The sequence below is a fragment of the Phalacrocorax aristotelis genome, chromosome 7, assembly GCF_949628215.1.
Source record: "Phalacrocorax aristotelis chromosome 7, bGulAri2.1, whole genome shotgun sequence".
Taxonomy (NCBI): domain Eukaryota; kingdom Metazoa; phylum Chordata; class Aves; order Suliformes; family Phalacrocoracidae; genus Phalacrocorax; species Phalacrocorax aristotelis.
This window is the reverse complement of record NC_134282.1, coordinates 32678604-32697295: the sequence shown is the minus strand read 5'-3', so window position 1 is coordinate 32697295 and position 18692 is coordinate 32678604. Positions and strand designations below refer to the sequence as shown.

At 45.9% G+C, this 18692-nt stretch overlaps 1 long non-coding RNA gene across 32 annotated transcripts in view; it reads right to left on the bottom strand.

Annotated features, from left to right (window-relative positions):
- LOC142060134 (uncharacterized) overlaps positions 1-18692 on the bottom strand; it is a 101413-nt gene that overhangs the window by 21560 nt on the left and 61161 nt on the right. For 27 of the 32 annotated variants that reach the window (XR_012661621.1, XR_012661644.1, XR_012661617.1 and 24 more), the window contains one exon: positions 8475-8551. The exons of the other annotated variants lie outside the window; for them this stretch is intronic. This is a non-coding gene — a long non-coding RNA (uncharacterized LOC142060134). The remainder of the gene's footprint in view (positions 1-8474; positions 8552-18692) is intronic. 32 annotated transcript variants of the gene reach the window in all.

The following is an 18692-nucleotide window of genomic DNA, read 5'->3' as shown; positions in this document are numbered from 1 at the left end:
ATCTGCTGGAAAGCCATGTTTGGGCTACATTCCCTCCTTCGTGGAGAAAGAGAAAATGCAGAAGGAATTCAGGCAAAGCCAAAAAATGACCCTGGAGCTGGGAAAGAGAAGCCATCCAGTGTGCTTCTGAAGGAGCCCAAGCCTGTCAGCTTATCAAAGACGTGACTGAGACAGGATCTGATTACTGCTACGGGCACCAATATGGGGGAAGGCAATGGTGAGAGAGGGCTTTTGGGTACCATGATGCCTCTTCCAAGACAACTGAAAAAGCTGACAAATAGAAATTTAACCTTGAAATAAAACATAACAGAAACAGCAATGAAGGCTGTTCAGTACTGGAAAAACTTGCCAGAGAACTAGGTGAAATGATGAGATTAGCTGCTTTTTCAGAAGGTGCTCTTTAACTCACCTTCTGAGAGACATTATATAGGCAGTTAGACTAAACATGGCTGTTGTAATCCCTAGATTACTAGTCTGGATTCTAGTTCTTGCACAAACTGTTCAGAGCAGACATTTCTTTGTATTTGAAGGAATGGAGGAAGCACTGTGGAAAGGCTCGGGCAGCCTGAAAGACTTTTCCTAGCTGTCTCAAACTCTACACTATGCTCGGGGGGATACTTCCGCTGCTTAAGCTTTACATACTGTAAGTTATATGACTGTGTCTTCCCAAATTAAGCAAACACAGATTCCCTCCCGCCGAGTTGAAAATCTCAGTATCAGTTTCTCCAGTCCTCACCAAATCCTCACCAGTCTGGCTCTGGAGAAAATGCATAAAGAACCCCTGTCTGCTCCTAGTTACAGCTGGGGAGCTGTACAGATATCAGTGAGGTTTCAGCATGTAGCAGAGCAGAAACCAGCTCAGCATGTTCATCTTCTCAAGCTAAGTCTGTCCTTCTGTTTTGACAGATTAGCACTTTGCCTGCATTTCCCCTTGCACAGTGATGCCAGCCTGGCCACAGCAACAGTGAGCAGCAAACAGCGGGAGGCCCTGCTTCATCCAACACCAACTCCCAGATCTCTAACAGTCGCAGCTTTTGTTCTCCCGGTTCCTGTCTGATCTCTCCAGCCCCATCTTACAGCACTCTACATTCCTCCTTCAGGCCCCCCTCCTGAAGTAACTCCATAAAATAGTATATTACTTCTCTATTTCAAATCCAGACCTGGCATCTGAGCAAAAATAAAAAGTGATCAAGCATCACACTGACAGAGAAGTGTCTTTTTCCACCTCCCTCTCAGTTTTGCAAGCTGAACTGTCAGAAGTAAAACTTCATCTTCTGTTTGAATATACAGGGAACACATAGAGTTGGGCAGTGTGATACAAGAAGTGTATTTTCTAGGTAAAAAAATGAATGCATTGCAGAGAATAAACTGATAAAGCTAATCTTACCTATACATCTTCCTGCCAAACTGAGGCTCTAAGTTCATGTCACAGCTCATAGGTGAACTACACTTCTCACCACTCTCATTTGATGCTGTGTCCCCACACAGCACACCATCTATTGGCTCCTAAATCCAACGTCATCAGTAGGAACCTGTTTCTTTTCCACTTCTAGACTGGATCTCAGGTGGAGTACCAGACGCAAGTTTCCCTGGAGGATCCGAAGCCTGTCCAGACAATGCCATCCCTTCCCCCAGGGGCAACAGCTATGCTAATCAAGAAACAAGCAACTTCCTGATTGCAAAGTATTGCTTCCCTGGAACAAAAGCATTTCAGAGTGAACACGTTATAAAAACAATAAAACAGGCTGTGCACGTTCAGATTAACTTTCATTACCTATTTCCGGGAATAAGAGGCTTCCTGCAGACTCTCCTACAGCTGTATCTGTTTGTTTTAGTTTGGAGCAGGACAGCCTTTTGAGGTGACTCTTGTGACCGTCCCCACTTACTGCATTTAGGCCCACACTGCAGAACTGGATTCCCTTCAGACAAAACTAAATTACAAGATGAGCTCCAGAGCTCCAGAGCAAGCACCCAACATGTCCCAGCTGCTACTGAATGATCCAAGCCATGGGGCCAGATCCAACCTATCCTAAGTAAATCCTGCAAAATACCTATAGTGGACCAGCACCAAACATTTCACTCCCCAGATCTGCTCCTACTGCATTTGCTGCTTGCTAATGCAGGCGTGACCACTAAGAAGCCTCTCTCTGCATCTGCCTATCTCCCTGCAAGACCTCATGATGCTTACCGGACAGCCCTTTTAGCAGTCCACAGCCCCTTTGCAAGAATTAGCTAAAATCTAGCCCCATTCCACTCTGTTCTGGTTAGCTAAACAAGATTTCCTCTAGCAGGAGACAGAGAGTGGCACGCTTGGAGCTAGCAGCTTACCCTGTTGTCTTGTGAGTCTCCAGAGGTCTTTTCCCTGGAAGCCTGGCCTGGCCCAGCAAACTCTAGGGCTTCTGTAACCCACTGGCAGGCGCTGAATAAAAAAAAGCTGGGGCTGAGGTTCGAGTAGGGAACCATGTGTTCTCATGCTGGAGGCAGTGCAGGGAACAGAAGGTCAGGTGAATTCCCACAAAAAAAAAAAAACGGGATTGTTAAGGATTAATAATTATTTTTGCACCTGGTAAGTTATTGTAGTGTTAATTTCCTGCAACAGTTTTTTCTTAGCTGTTGTGTGTATGACCAAATTCTTTGCGAGATCACCTCTGGTACGTTACCCGACAAGCTCAGATGACAGCTTGTGAAAGACATGTTCATTCACTAGTTATTTTCCAATTAGCATGTAGCTGTGGTGTGATGACTAATCTTGTACAGAGAGAGGGAATCTTAATTTGCCTGCCCTTAAAGCAGGTTACTGTGATTTCTAATGAGTGTCAAACAATTGCAAATCCTAACCAACCAAAACAAAAGGTAACTGGCTAGTGTCAAGTCTAATTTCACTAAACAATGATATCATTAAATTGTCCCGTACAGTTGATTTTGAACTGGCAGTACAAATGAGTTATACCTGCTACACAGGGATTTCAGATTTCTTCTTCAGTTCTATCTTTGATTTAACAGATTTATTTTGTGGTTTACATTTTAATATTTTGCACTTCTGTTAATGATAACAGCTGTCTGAAGATTTGCAGTTCAGCTTCTCTATAGTGAAGATATTAGGAGTGTGGCATCTGGGTATGCTGCAAGTTAACTGGCTACCTTTAAACATCTACACTAACTCTGAAATACAGATGTCTGCTACCCCAGAAGATTGCTTCCATTGCAGAAATCTCAATCCAAAAGCATCCCTCTTCTCCCAGAGATGGATAATGCCTCAAAAACTGATTTAAATTGGAGACCAAAAGAGAGGAAAAAACACTCTCCTGTTATTTTCACTCTTCCCCTTCTCAGAGTCTCATGCAACACATCAGCCGCTAGTTGCAGTACATCTTCCAAAGACTGAACATTTTTTTTTGCAAAGTAGCAGAAAGAAGAGCATATGTAACACTGTCACTGGTGTAGCACAGTCATCACATCATTCTTAAAAATTGGTAGAAAAGCTGGCTGGAAGCGTCGAGTGTTGCCTGCTGGACAGCTCAGCTGTCTCACACTCGATGGGAGCAGGCTGAAGCCAAGGAAGCTCCTTTCTTGCCTGGACTAGCAAGATGTTGCCCAGACTTGTGTGATGAAGAGCACCTAAAACCAGAAACCCAGATGAATGTGAAGTTCAGTAGCTCAGATGATAAGTATGATAAGAGTAATATTTACACAACTAAACATGGCTAGGGTACACTTCAGCATTGCTTTGTGCTATAACAGGATGAGAGCTAGAAGCATAGTATCTGCTCCCAGTTAACTCTTTAGTGTGTGGGCACACCAGAACGTTTTGTTCCTATCCAGTTCCCCTTCCTCCCACTGCAGGCAGTCAGGAACATGTGAGTCCTTACTCACAGACATAAATACAAGCTCTCTCAGATATAATTGCTACTTCAGCTACACACATAATATATAATTTATATAGTATAATAAAACCTGGCCGAACAGAATATATATTGTTTTATATACTATAATAAAACATGACCACCCCCAGTACTTTCTATCAAACACTGCCATGTAAATGTTTATGGTGAGAGTGTATTAAAGACTCAAAAAATAAGAAGGTGAAGGAAAAATATCTCTCTGTCCTCCTGCTGGTGACTCCTCTCACTCCCATACCTCTACCACACCTTACGACATAAACCTCTCCATCTCCACTGAAAAGACCACAGTTCGTACCTCCAGTTCTCTGTTAAAGGTACTGTAACTGCCAGGGACCATCTTGGTCCAGTCAAGACCATATCACAGTTTTGAGTCTCCTTAGGTGAATTAGCAATTGGTCCATAAAGAAAGACAGTAAGGCTTGCCTGAGCCCTTTAGCTTTCTATCACCCGCAAATTTAATGATCTTACCTGCTGTCGTGTTGTGTAAATCTTTAATAAAAATATTAATGAGCTCCAGCAGAGGATCTGCTCCTCAGTCACCTCCTCACTGACACTCACACTTAGCTCCAAGACATGACTCTGCCTTTTTGCCAGTATTTTACCCTTTTCAATAATAGTTTATTTTAACCTACCTTTAGGGAATTTTTACTATAATCCATCACGCAAGATTCTCTTAAAACCTTCTGGACAACCAGATAGATTTATGCTATCTAGACTGATAGTTATTTCATTAGCATAAGTGATCAAATTAGTCTGACATGATTTACCTGCAATATATCCATGCTGACTCACTCCTATTACAGTAAATTTATTCTTTCTAAAAAAAAAACCCACCTGCAAATTAACTGTAAATGAAGATATCATGAGGAAAACGTTCATCTTGACTCTTTGCCTCCTGTTGTTATTTCTGTTGTGATGGAGCGTACACATTTTTGCGTCATTTTGGGAATGGGCCAGACTAAGAGAGAGCCAGAGGGTACAGGTACATAGAGGTACAACAGAGTTATCTCTCCAGAGAGGACTGCTACAGTCAAGGACACTTGACTCCTTTCACAGTGACACACCATACAAGGAATTAAACCTGGCATGAGACACTCAAAGTAGGATTTCATCTGATCTGTTTTTCCTACGGACCCTGACAAAGCACATTGAATATGAGAGTGTGGAGCAGGAACAGTAAGATCTACCATGGTAGCTTCCAACCATAGACGGCATCATCACCTTCTACATCTAATAAGACTACTTTAAATAAAAAAAAACAAAACTGAAAAAAGCTACTGCATGGTTAACTTCCCTTGCTATGGGAAGAATTGTCTGACATGTAACCTAAATCTTTCCCATCGCAACTGAAATCCATTCTTTCTTGTCCTATCCCTGCCTGACAGGAGAGTCAGGTCCAATTATTCTGTTTTCAGAGACCAGGCAGAAAGACCTGTTGTTCTTCCCTCAGGGCAACTGAGAATTTTCTCTCAAACTGAAACCTCCATTTCCCTTGCTCCACTGTCTGGTTGGGATCTGTGGACTAGACAGACATTACAATCATGTTGCGAGATCTTTCTCCAATGAAAGAGGGTGTTGGGGGAATTTGCTAGCTTGGGTTTTTTGGTAGGAAAGATTTCCTTGAAGAATTGAGCTGAAGTCCAGAGAACTAAAGTCCACTGATACATTCCGTCAAGATATGCCTTCTCTTCTTTTTCTTGACCACTCTCCCCCAGCCAATGGCTATCAGCTACCTGTCTCCTCCAGGTACCTCCTCTCCTGAGCTGAAGAGAAGCTCAGGAGGCCTCCTCAATTATTATGGATACAGAAAAATTGCTTCTTACAGTTTCTTTACTCACCATGAGGGCTAGTAGATAATAATGTCGTTCCATATAGGGTTTTCCCCCACCTGAATACAGTTGTCAAACCTCAAGGAGCAGCCAAAGCCCGCAAGGATTGCTGCTGACACAGTGCACAGGCACTGCACTGGGAGCCTGGGGTATAATTCCAGCTCTGCTACTGTCCTCTTGTGCCACCTTTAGGCATGTCACCTTCCTCTCGAAGCCAGCTTTCCATCCCACCTCGAGTCTGACTTGTATGTTTAAATCCTGAATTCTTCAGAGACAAGACCAACCCATTTTTCCAAGGGTCCACTGTTCAAAGATACCTAAATCCACTTACCAACTCTTTTTGTTAAAGGAGAGAACTTTCTTTCATTTTGCTGTTGGCTAGACATTCAGTAGAGATTTTTCACACAGGATTTAAAGACTGCAGAGAAGATGACTTGGGAACTTACTGCATAATACCTGTAAGTTAATTTTTGTCGAGGGAAGCGTTCTCGTATAGAAAGATGCTTACAAAGGTCCACTACACAGGCCAGCTATTGGGTAATCTGTCTGTTACCAACTGAATCATTAAATTACATTTTTAATTTCAACTGTGTTCTTCAACACAGTGAAGCTACATGCAACCTCCTGCTGAGGGCAAAGTGAGTCAAGTAGTTATTAAATGGTCACAGTTAAAACATAGAACAAAGGTCCAGTCATTAAAGCATTCATGGAAAACCAAGCCTTTTCCACCACACAGTAACCCTCTGTAAGGCTTCCCCACTGGTTGACATGGCAAAATAATATAGCCAGAGATTATATTTTTTTCCTCCTACATATAGTCTCATTTAGTTTCTCAGGGAAAAAAAAAACTTTTCAAGCTCTTAGATGTTTGCCTATTGAGTTTAAAAAGAAATAAAGTTAACTGTGACAGTCACCAAGGTGTTTCAAGCCCGTTATGTTGGATCACTTAAATCAAGGGGATAAGACGTGTCCTTGGGGAAGAACAGGTACCAGTGAGGCTCCATCCCTAACCAGCCTGTGGCCTTGATTCAGCAAAATTATCGTGTGTGACTAAAGCAGAAGCACATACTTAAGCATCATTGACTTCAAAAGTTTTTAAGCACATATTTAAAATTAAGCAGAAGCTTTGATAACTTGGGACCTCAGTCAAATCCAAGGACCTCTAGGAAATTGGGAGATATTGCCTATGTTCAAGGTGTGTCTCCAAGCACAGGATATACACGCCACTCCATCTAAACCCCTAAATTAGCACATAATCTGTAGACTACCAGGAAATCTTAGTCTCTTCTTGATCGGCACCATCAAAGCCATGACAGTGCTGCAGAAAACTTTCTCCTTTAATTACATGGAATCATTGAAGCTAACCACGTACTGTATAATTAGTAAGAAAAATGAATTATTTAAGTAACTTGCATTTAGCAAATAGTACTGCCATTCTGATTGCAAATCAGTATTCACTCACCATAAAAAGACCCTCTTCCTATGCAGGAAAACACATTTTCCTGCTTCTAAGATCTTGCAGATTTGAGAATTTTTCCAGGGTTTTCAAACATAAATTCCCACATCCCTACACATATTTGAGGGTCAGTAGCAACAAGGTAGCTTATCAGGCAGACTGATCTCTGGAGCAAGTTCCTAGCTGGATTAAGCACAGATATGCACTGCTGTGAATGGAGGAAAACAAATTAAAAAAACATGGGGAAAATGATAGCCTTTCTCTCATTTGACAGAGATCTTGCTTTTCCCTCTTTTTTTCCTTGTACATTTTCATAGTTTTGTAGACAGGTAATTACATGTCTGATGTAAAGACCAACCCTCACAGTTCATGCTTCAGAGCTGAGAGAATTTGGTTGCAATTTTATCACAGTAATCACAGATTCAGTAGAAATGCAGCTGGCATGCAGCTGGGGTGGAGGTGGAAGAAGAGCTCACTTGACCACCTAATTGAGGTTTTCAAATGGGAGACCTGGAATCAGACATCGAGTTACTGCTCTTACCTTTAGCTCCATCTTCTAAGCATGAGAGAGAGAGACCTGAAGCAATGCAGAGCTGAGGTAAGTTCTCACAACACTGGACAGGGTTGCAAGACCATCCCAGCTCACTCTCAGGAGCAGGTTAGCATACCTAAGCAGAACTGCACCCAAGCCAGTCAATCTGCTCTCTCAGAAAGGCTAATTAAGTGGGGTGAACCTAGACAGCCCTAAACTTGAGCCAGTTTTCTACCAGCAAACTCAGCATCTCAGCCCCGCAGCTCTTGGCACTTTCATTCTGGCAGTAGCAATGGCAGAGCCAGCTCCATCTGCCTGTCCTCCCCGTCCAGACATGCCCTTCATTTCCCACAGAGCCCCACAGCTACATTCGCTTGGACTGAAAAACTTAAACCAGCTAATGGCTGGTAGCCATGTGGGCTAGCGAGCCCATGTCCTCTGTGGAGGACAGGAGCGAGAAACATCTCTCCGAATTTACGGCATCGTAGGCCAATCTTGCAGCTTCCTTTAAAGCATGGAGTGCACTGTGCTGGGGAGAAGAGGAGAGGACGCTGGTGTATAAGGACTATACTAACATTTTCCTAAGGACATTGGCCCAGAGGCTCTGCTCCATTGTCACTATCTGGTCTGGGGAGGTCAGGCCAAGAGCTACACCACCAAAGGCTGCCAAAATCAGGTGTAAATGAACAAATGAGACAACAAGAGAAATAAGCAGAAGTGAACAAACATTTAGTTTAAGAGCAGCTTCCACTCACCTGGCACTGGTTCTTGTCAAAACATCTTTATCTCATCACCAGTACTGCTCAGCAACAGTGTCACGCCATGCACAGGCCTATGGGGCAAATAAACCCTTTTGCAAGATGTGAAGAAAAAGGAAAGAGTTGAAAACAGCTTTGCTTGTTTTCTAGTGACAGAATGGCCAGTAGAGAAAACTGATATTCCCTGTACAAAACCCCGTGTTCAAGACTGGATAGAAGATGAGTCCTGAAATTACCATCAAACATTTCCCTGTCTAACACATGCTTGTTCTTGAGGTCTTCAGCCATTATTATTTCTACAGGGCTGCGCGTGGAAGCACCTCTTTCTGACATACACGCTCACAGAACAATCCAAAACTGCTCCCAAGAAGCTTCAGCACCAGAGACTCTCCCTCTCCACCCCATGAAATCTGCTCACACCATTACTATTCTTACCACTTTCCCAGTGTACAACATTCCATGTTGTACATTAAGTCAATTCTTGCCCTCCCGCTACCTTGCGGATGTGAATAACAGATCTGTCCCTTCCTCTTTGCCAGAGCATCACCAAGTGTCCTCTAAGTTGTCTCTTGCCCAGACACTGCCAGTTCCTTCAGTCCACTCCCCAGGCCAGCGTTCTCTAGATTTATGATCGCTTTGGTCTGCTGCTCATCTCTCTTCAGATGTGCACTTCCTGTCTTCCCACTGAGGCTCTGCCCATGCTGAATAAGCAGGGACTGTTTTACACATGTCACGGGTGCAATTTCTATTTCATAGAGGGGGTAAAACATGAAAAGATCTGGTCAATCAGAGATGTGGGAAAAAGGCATAAGAGCCCTGCCTCTGCTTGAACCACAAGCCTATACCCGCTCAAAGGGTGACAGTATAAAACACACTTTGGATGAGAAGATTTAATCAAGAGCATCACAATTAAATTGGTATGTCTGTTCACTTTAGCCATATCACAACTGTGCTCTGCTGGTGCTAGTGAACTCTCTTAAGCTGCCCTTTAGCAGCACGTCCCTTTCTAAAGCTGCCAGCGCCTTTGTTCTTCTCAAGAATAGCTACCCACTCGTGCACACAGAGGCAGGGGAAGGTTGGACACTGAGCGTTGCATTGTACTGTCAGGCTAAATAGAAGCTGATGGGATAATAATTAATTGCAGTCTCCCTGTAATAAAAGACAAGACAAAGCAAGAGATATAAATAAAATCATCAAAGGAACTCACAGAATAGGAGCTGTGTCTGTATTTTGTGGCCAATTTACAAGCCAAAGGAAGGTTGGGAACCCAAGGACTGAAAAGCAATAAAAATCTATGGAGCCCTCACAAAACCATGACAGCGTCTCACTGATCTGTCTCGTTACCAGGCAGAGGTATAAATTCCCTCAACACCTTTGTTGTTTAAGGAGCTGGACAGGGAAGGGAAAAAAAGGCTTGAAGTGAGAATGACCCCCAGCTCACTCAGACCCAAACAGCGGGGTGGTACCCTCAGAGAGAATAGAGGAGACAGAAGGCACCCGGCTCCGCTCTGAGGGCAACAGGCTGCCAGCAAGTGCCGCCAGCCTGAAAATATGGTCTGGAAAGCACTGGGCAGCCAGAAGTGCTTTAATTGAGATATTTTTAACTCTCTGTACCAGGAGGACTCCTTTCCTTATGGCCTGCACAAAAGAAAACCCTGCCCTGACCTGTAACTTGCCAAACCCCAGCTGCCTGTCCCAGCTCTCTGGCTGTTGTCATGACCGTCACCTTCCAGCTCAGGAGGGAAGAAGTGGTGATGAGGCAGAACCAGAGCTGAAAGGGCCCCCAATGTCACCCCAGCCTCATGGGCAGCTGCAACTTGGAGACACGGGCGAGAAAACGGAGTGGGTAATCCTCCCCCTGCTCCCTCCCTGTGAAGCTGCAAGAGGGGAAAATGAATATAAAAGGGGATGGATATGAAGGGAGGAGAGGGAGAGATCCTCTGTCTTGGACTCAACTCCTATTTAATGCCTAATTCTCACTAAAGTCAGATAAACAGGTGCCTAAATACCCTCACAGCAACAGCCAGCTACATGACACATCTCTCTGCTCAGCAGCCTGCTCTGCTCCCCAGCTTGGGGAGTATCTGATGCAACTCAACCAAGGGCAGAAGAGCTGAAAGAAAAAAAATTATTGGGTGCTTACATAAGAGAGGAAAAGATACAGTCCTCACAGACATCTGGGCCAAACTGCTGCTGGTACAGGCCTTTTATCCCGGCAAAATGGGTCATTAACCATTCAGCTCATCTCCATATTGCTATTAATCCCACCACAGAGACACAGAGACTTCCCTCATTCACTCCCTAAAGTGAATGGAGAGGCTAGGAAGAGAGAGAAAGCAATGAGACACATCCTCTGCCTCTATGGCAAAAGCTTTTCTTGTTAAGTGGGTACATATCAGGGACAAGCCACAAGCACAGATCCCAGATCCCAGCCCCAATCTGGGCTTTGTTTTGTGATTTCTCTTCTCTCCCTCTTTTTAAAATTCCCCTTTCAGAAACAGCTTATCCAGTTAAATGAAGCCAAGGTAAAGAAACAGCAACTAATTAAAATGAACTGCTGTTGTGCAATATCCCCCCCAAAAGGCAAACACAATCTTCTTTCCCAAAAGAACAAATAAGACCTCAACTAAACAATAACTTCCTTAACATAGCCAGCAAAGTCTTTTTTCCAGCCATTACCTAAACAATGAACAAAGCAACCAAGAGAAAAATGTTGCCTCCCTCTCCCTGCACCTATCTTGCCAGAACTTTACATCTCTGCAGCAGCAATGCCAGTCAGGAAGGGGATCATCTCCACCCCACTGGCAGCATGCAGGGCTCTGCCTTGCTCGAGGTGCTGCCTTCCAGCAGGAGCTGGAGACCTGGTGGGCAGCCACCAAAGAGAAGGGATCATTACAGATCGCTCCCTGCCTTGCGTCTCCTTGCAGACCGGACTTGTCAGGGAGAAGAGGTGATATGGTCCTAGCTAGCCCTGTAGGCAGCAGAGGTCTTGTCAGCCCAGGAGCTTTAGTCTGCCAGGAGGGCTACAACTTCTGCATTTGCTCTGGGCAAGAAAGAACCACTGCTGGGTTGGTTGGCTTTAGGGACCAAGTCTTGGATCTAAAAGCACGAGCTTGGGCAGTCTGGGCTAAGGGTCAGCTACAGCTTCACAGCCTTCAGCTGATCAACTCTCTCTGTGGTCTAGCTGGCGAGAGAGGAGAGCTGAGTACATGCAGAGTGAGAGCAGCTCTCCCTTCCCAGCAGTAGGGATGATCCAAGGATCTGAAGGCACGATGCTCAAAGCAAGATCAGCAGTGCAGCATCCCCTACTTGGCTCAAGAGAACTAAAAATGGATGAATATTTCTACCACCAAAGAGGCCAGAGAAGGCTCCTGTCACCCTGCAGGTAACCTGCGCTTACTGCCTAAGCAGAGCACACCTCTGTCAGACCACAGAGCCAGAGCATAGCTAATGCGCTGTGTGGGGGAGAGAAAGACAGTTAATGTATGTCCTTGACTTCAAGCAAGTTGAGAGCTGCTAGAGAGTGGGAGAGATCTGGAAAACACCCAAATGTTTGTGGGGGCTGCCACCAGATTCTTCCTCTAGCTTGCAATCAGTCCTGTGGGCAGGGAGAAGGGATGTAGGCTCCAAGCTGCTGCCAAGGGAAGAGTGCACTGCAGGGCAAACAAGCAGAAAAAATCACAGCTCAGCTGCAGCTGTGCCAGCTCTAGCTGAGGCTGCTTCTCACACCTTGTCACCATCCCACTCCATGAGACCAGCCTTGTGCAGATCTGCCAGCTGGGGTATGCTTGTGATCGCTTCCTAATCTGGTTCAGTCAAGATGAGCTGTCTTTTTCTATACTCTAAACATGTATAAACACTTTGCTTCTGCCTCCTTGTCCCTTTGTGGGAGGGATGGGTGGATTGGGGTAAATGAGTAGTCAGCAAGCGTACTACTGGTGTTTCACATTTCTCAGCCACAGTCCCCACAGGTTTTAGAAGATGGCCATAGCCCAGCTTGCTCCTCATGAGCATTCCCAAGCCAGACCTATGCAAACATACCTTAGCCAAGGCTATATTTAGAGGGATTCACTTGGCGCTCTTTAGGGCAGTCTTGTACTGCCAGATGATACAATGAAGCCACAGGGCAAAGGCATCCTAGACCCATAAAGTCCCTGGAGACTGCAGCTGGATGAGGAAGGCTGTGACAAGTCTTATTCCCTCACCCCAGGAGCCCTAAAGGCTGAATTCACTCTCTGGTTCATGAAACTCATCATGAACCTCGGAAGTGGGGAAGAGCATTTGGCCCAAGTCCTTGGTGCCTGATAGCCACCAGAACGATGTCTGCAGCCTGGTCTCTGCCCCAGGAGGACACAGGCCTGGCCAGATCAGCCCCACAGGTCTGACACCAGCCATTTGTTACAGCACTCAGTTAGGAAGGGAGCCTCCTCGCCCAGCTGGTACGAGATCCAGAAGCGTCTTCTGTCCAGAACACAGTCCTGGTAGTGATCTCTAACCTGAAAATCAAAATTCTTCCTGAGGTTTACACACGAACCCAAGAGCTCACCCTCCTAAAAAAGCCCAATTCCATCCTTTTATGCCAGCTACAGTTGACTGGATGGACAGAAGAGGCTGGGAGTGTCACGGGGCAACTGTTGTGACCACAGGGCACACACAGTGAAGCTGACTCCTGTGAAAGGTCAGATCCCTGACATCATCATACTCAGAACAAGAAGAGCATGTCAGCAGGGCTTTCACACAAACCTGTTTTACTTTGCACTGTACAGAACAGAAGCATGAAAAGAGTGAGTTACCCAAGCTGCAGGAAGGCACCTGACAGCAGAGGGGCAGTAACCTTTAGCTGAAATATAGTAACTTTAAAAAAAAAAATTCTAAAGATGGAACATACGCTCAATGATCACATCTTCAGTTGTAAGTTATCCCCTTTCTACTAGCAGCCTTTTTTTTTAACCTGCATCCAGGCAACGGGAACTACGTTCACTGATACAGTCATTATTACACACACCGTTAGGACCTGCTTGAGATAATTCCTACTCACAGGCAGGGGAGAAGGGAAGTGATGGTATTTGGAACGGCTCCTGTTCAATTGTCTGGAAGGTGATTGAATGCTGTAGCACTTAGATCCATATCAGCAGCCAGGCAGGAACAGGTCAGAGGTGACAGAGAGGATCTTGCCATGTGAATATAGAGTTTAAAGAGGAATATTTCACTCTGATCCCATTTAAAGCCTACGGTGCTGTGTGAGCAGTAGGAACATGTCCAAAGAGAAGCTGTCTGTGCTCTGCTGCCACCCACAGCAGCATCCAGAAAGGAGGTGATTTGGTCCCAAGCTTAGAAACTATTCCAGCCTTCACACCAGAGGAGGGGAAGGGTGCAGGCATCTCCTGTGCCCACCCTGAACATGGATCCCAGACTATTGCTCCTTTGATCTCAGCTGATGGCTCGCAGCCACAGGTAGCTGATCAGCTGGATGTAAGGTACGGCCAAGACATTGAACCTCCTGCGTTTATTCTATCTGAACCATCTTGCCTGCCAAGCAGTCTAGGAAATATGACAGGGATTCTACATGGGTGTGAGCATGCTCACACACAGAACCAAAAGCAGTTCAAGCCTTTTGATTAGTAAGTGTAAACAGTTGGACTTTGAGTATATCTTCAGATTATGTTAGTAATTAGTAGTTAATATTCTCAGTGACAGGATGCATGAAGTGCAAGCAAGAGGCTCTTTTGATCTTCTGTCCTCATGCTCTTGGATCCTGGGCTATATGGCGTGAGGAACCAAATGACTACAGCCATGGTACATGAAGAATGCTGCAGTCCTGTCTTCATGCTTTGTACTCCAAGATATGCTGTCCGTTACAAGCTTGATAAGTGATTTGGAAGGAGGCAGTTGGGGGAGAATTCATGGATTTTAAATAAAAATGAAGATCACATTAGGGATCCTGTTGGATATGGCATACATACGCGTGGGGGCCCAGCCTACACCAAGGGCTGGATGCGTTCCTGAGACTTGTGAGAAGCCAAAGAATACGATATGAGAGTTGGAGGCACTCAGACTGCTTGGGACAGCTGCACCACAGTGACAGGCATGGGCTGGCAGATGCTTCCAAAAGACACCAGTTCCCTGCTCCACAGACAGGGATACAGTTGTCTGTACCTGTAGACTCATCAAGGGAAGGAAGAGCAAGAGACAAAGCATACAGGATGGCCGCGATGATCTAATCAAGCTCTACTGCTAATGTTACTAGGAAAGAAATGCTGTACCCTGTAGTTTATTTCTGCTTTGCTTTACTATATGTGCCCTAAGAGAAAAAAACAGACATCAGCAGCTCTCACTGCCATACGATTCTCAGAAGAGAAAATGCTCCATCCATCTGAGCTCCCAGTGGGCTGAACTCCTGCAGACAAGTGAGGACTAGATCAGGACTAAGCAGGTATATTAAAACTCTCCCTCTAATTGAGTTTTTACACCACCTTAGGGGCTGCAGGCCTTATCTTAATGCTCAACTTGACTTCCCGAGCACTCTCCTTCACTCATGGCCTCATGCGATTCAGAGTTGAATCCCCCGGTTCCTAAAGCAGCATGCAGAGGGCACAAAGCCATTCTGTTGAACTCCCCCTTTCAGATAGATCAGATTTACCTGCTGCAGCCACAAATCAGCTCACAGATCGCAACAACATCCGAAGAGGCTGTTCAAGGGCAGGATGGCATAGAGCTGCTAACACCTGAGGGGACTTGTCAGCTTAAACTTTATCTGCTCGAGACTTGCAAGCCCTAAGCTAGTTCTTGCAGAGTGCTATGCTTGCAGAACAGCTCCCGCACTTCTACAGTAGTTTCTCTGTTCTTTACAAGAGTTTTCTTCCTTCACATCATAGGTTTTGTTTTACAGGCATTTTCTCATGAATTCTCCACTGCAGTGTGCCTGTGGTGCTGCAGAGCTGCTATATGAACATGACATTACTTCCTTGGCCATAGTCCTGTGAACTTGTTAAGGAGAACAGCCACATGCTCTGAACCCAAGGGAACTCGCATCCTCACAACCCTCCAGGGTGGCAGGGGGACAACCTTCTCATAACAACACCTGGATGCTCCATAAACTTTGTGCATCATGGTGTGACCATGTAGCCACATGGATCAGAGCTGCATGGAAGGCACTGGATTGCAATCAAGGGCTGTGGGAGCAGAGGCACTTGGTTCGCTCAGTAAAAGATTAAAGCTGTGCTGACTCTAGGGACCCTACTCCAGGGTCTAGGACAAACCTCTTCTCAGGGCTAAACATGGGGATGACGGGCGGGGGTTGGTCTGATGGCTGCTTGCACATCGAGGCTCATGGCTCTGTCTCAGCTAGGCTGTTTGTTCTCTGTCTTGATCTTCATCCCTCAGCTGTACTGAAAGGAAGTTTGTCCGAGACAAACGTTTATGACACACAATGCCAGCTTCAGAGCAAGCTGTGAGGAAACAGATTGAATTCTCTGTGCAAACCAACAGTGAAACCATTCCTTGGTGGCTTCTCTTGTGGGACACTTCAAAGGCACCACGCATCCACAACGCAGCTGTTGCCCTGGGGGAGGAGTTGTTGAATACCCTCCATGAATGAGAAGTAAAAATTAAGCAGTTAGATTTGGCACGTGCATCACAATAAAGATCCCTGAATGCTCAGCTTCTTATTGAACCTAAGGCAGGCTGTTAATTCGTTATTCACTTCCCAGCCTGGAAGGAAAAGCATGTTATACCCGAGGGCCAGAACTGATGAACAGAGCCATAAATCAAGAGGTTTACAAGACCAGCAATTAGGAAACAAGCCGACAGAAGGGAGAACTCTGTCAGTAATAAAGCAGACACACCACAGGATCTGCTGAGTGCTCACAGCAACTGGGGACATGCAGCCCTTTCCACACTCCATCTCTAATTCTTCCTGTCATTTGCTGCCTTTTCCCTCTGTCTTCTACTTCCCTTTATTTCCTCCTACACCCCCTCCAGTTCTTCCTCTGTCTCTTTTCCCTCTCTTATGAAAAGTCTATTATTTCAGAGAATGCAAGAACACACCTGCTGAGAAAATGGATTTACCAGCTGCTGCCTAGGAGCAGAGGCACGTGCTGGGTACCAGCAGCCACAGAACAACAGATACACACACAGCTCTGCAAGTGCAGGATGCTGAAGGAGCGGTATGCTGCACTCCAGCCAAAGGACTGCAACAGTGCATGAGCTCTTTAGCAGGGGGCAGCCCTGTAGGTCCCAGGACGGTGTTGCTGGGGGAGTAAGAGTCAGCAGGCAGAGCTGCTCAAGTAAGGAAGGGCTGGGATGACTCTAAGCACCTAACCCATCTTCTGCCCCAGTCAACTCCTCTGATCTCTTTTCCAGCACCAGTCACATCCAGCTCCCTTGACTCTGACAGCAACTTCCAACACCCTTCTTACACCTCCCGGTTGATTTTTAGTTCCCTCTCCTTAGTCATCATTGCAAATCCTGCCCTTGCTTTCCTTATGCAAAATGATCTTCTGGAGTGGATCACTGGGTGACTTGGTCACTGGGTGACCAAGGGGCTTTAGAGCTACTGTTGGTCCTGGTTCCATAGACAGCTCTGCACCATGATGCCCTCATACAACCCCTCCAGAGAAGGGAGGGTGGGACTGGGGCCAGGCTGACATACATTCCTGGATTCTGCACTCCTGTTGCTGCAGAGCTACGTGCAGCTCAGGACACCAGCAAAGTCAGGCCTGAGTAACTGTTCCCTGCACACAGCATAGGCACATGAAATCTGAGTGCAGGACATGGGTGCTTAACCAGGCTCTCCTGCTCTCTCACATACCTCTCCTGCTCACTGCACTACCACATCTCTAAGACATCACATATTTGGGAAATCACATCCAGCAGTGATATATTTTGTCTACATTAGCCTTTGGCACCTGGTATGTGCACCAGTCTCCTTGGCACAGGAGGAATACTGCTATTTATGAGCTTTATTTTGTCAAGGTAGAAGGGAGACTAGAAATTCCTTCAATCATCCCAAGACCAAACTGATCCAGTTATGCCAAGAATTAAGTATGTGATATTCCAGTGCAGCCTCATGTCAGGAAGAATCTCAGATTTGTAACGTCCACTCTGTGGAAACACTCACTGTTACCACCCAGCAGATGCTGAGGGTAAAAGCAAAAGAAACAAGATCAGCAGGGTTATCGAGCCCCACAGTATGTGCTCAGCCTCTAACATTCCCATATGTCTCAGCTCACTACACTGACACTTTCCATGAGGTGGGGTCACAGCCCAGGGAGCTTCCAAAGTAACAAACCAACCTCAGCTGCCGAAGCCTTTTCCTTTCGATGTTCATCCTCCCTGAAGCCAAGGCTGACACTTGTACAACACCAGGCACAAGCACGCCCTCTGGAAGAACTGTGAGCTGTCCCTTGTCCAGGCAGGCATGGGCAGAGATGACCCAGCAAAGGTCTCACCAGCCTCCTCCGGGGAGGGTAGGAGGAACGTGGGTGCCCCAGGGTTCTCAGGACAACTGGGGCAACGTGTCACTAGTGACCACAGCCACTTCCCAGGCAGGCTGCTCTCCTCCGCTCTGGCACAAGGTGTGAGGCAGAGGCGTGAAGTCAGTTTGTCTGCAGCACATAAGAGGCAGGCTGATAGTCACTTAAAGAACACAAAGCACGGCCTTTGAATGAACATTACTCTAACACCCTCCCAGCTGCCTGCAGTTTTGATCTTGAATGGGGAGGCTAAAGATTTTTCTGGAAGAGTTGCTAGTCCACAAGAGGAGGAAACGTCTCCTCTAACCTTGAACACAGAGAGACTAATAATCCACCTCCCCCAGCGCTGGGGCAGGGAGGCTTTGATGAGCTCTTTGGCAAGTGCTGTAGGAAGAGGCTGCAATAGAAAGTTAACTAATTAGATTGCTGCAAAGCAAAAGGAAAATAAAGCAGAAATCTTTTCTGTGCAAAGCAGATTCCAGAGAAGGAGCAAACAGCTGCATTACTGGAGACAGGCTGCCGCAAACTCTGCAAGGACTTGGGGAAGGGAATGGGTTTCAAGGTCTTAAGAAAAGCAAATCCCAGACACAAGGCCACAGCAACAAAGAAAGCTCAGCAGCTGGGGACTCCTTGGGAGAAGATGGGAAATCCTCTTCAAAGGAAGGTTTTTCCCACCCAGACCCTGGCAAGCCACTGTGAACAGTTACATTTTGCTTATCCAAGGTCTCTCTCAGGCCAGTCA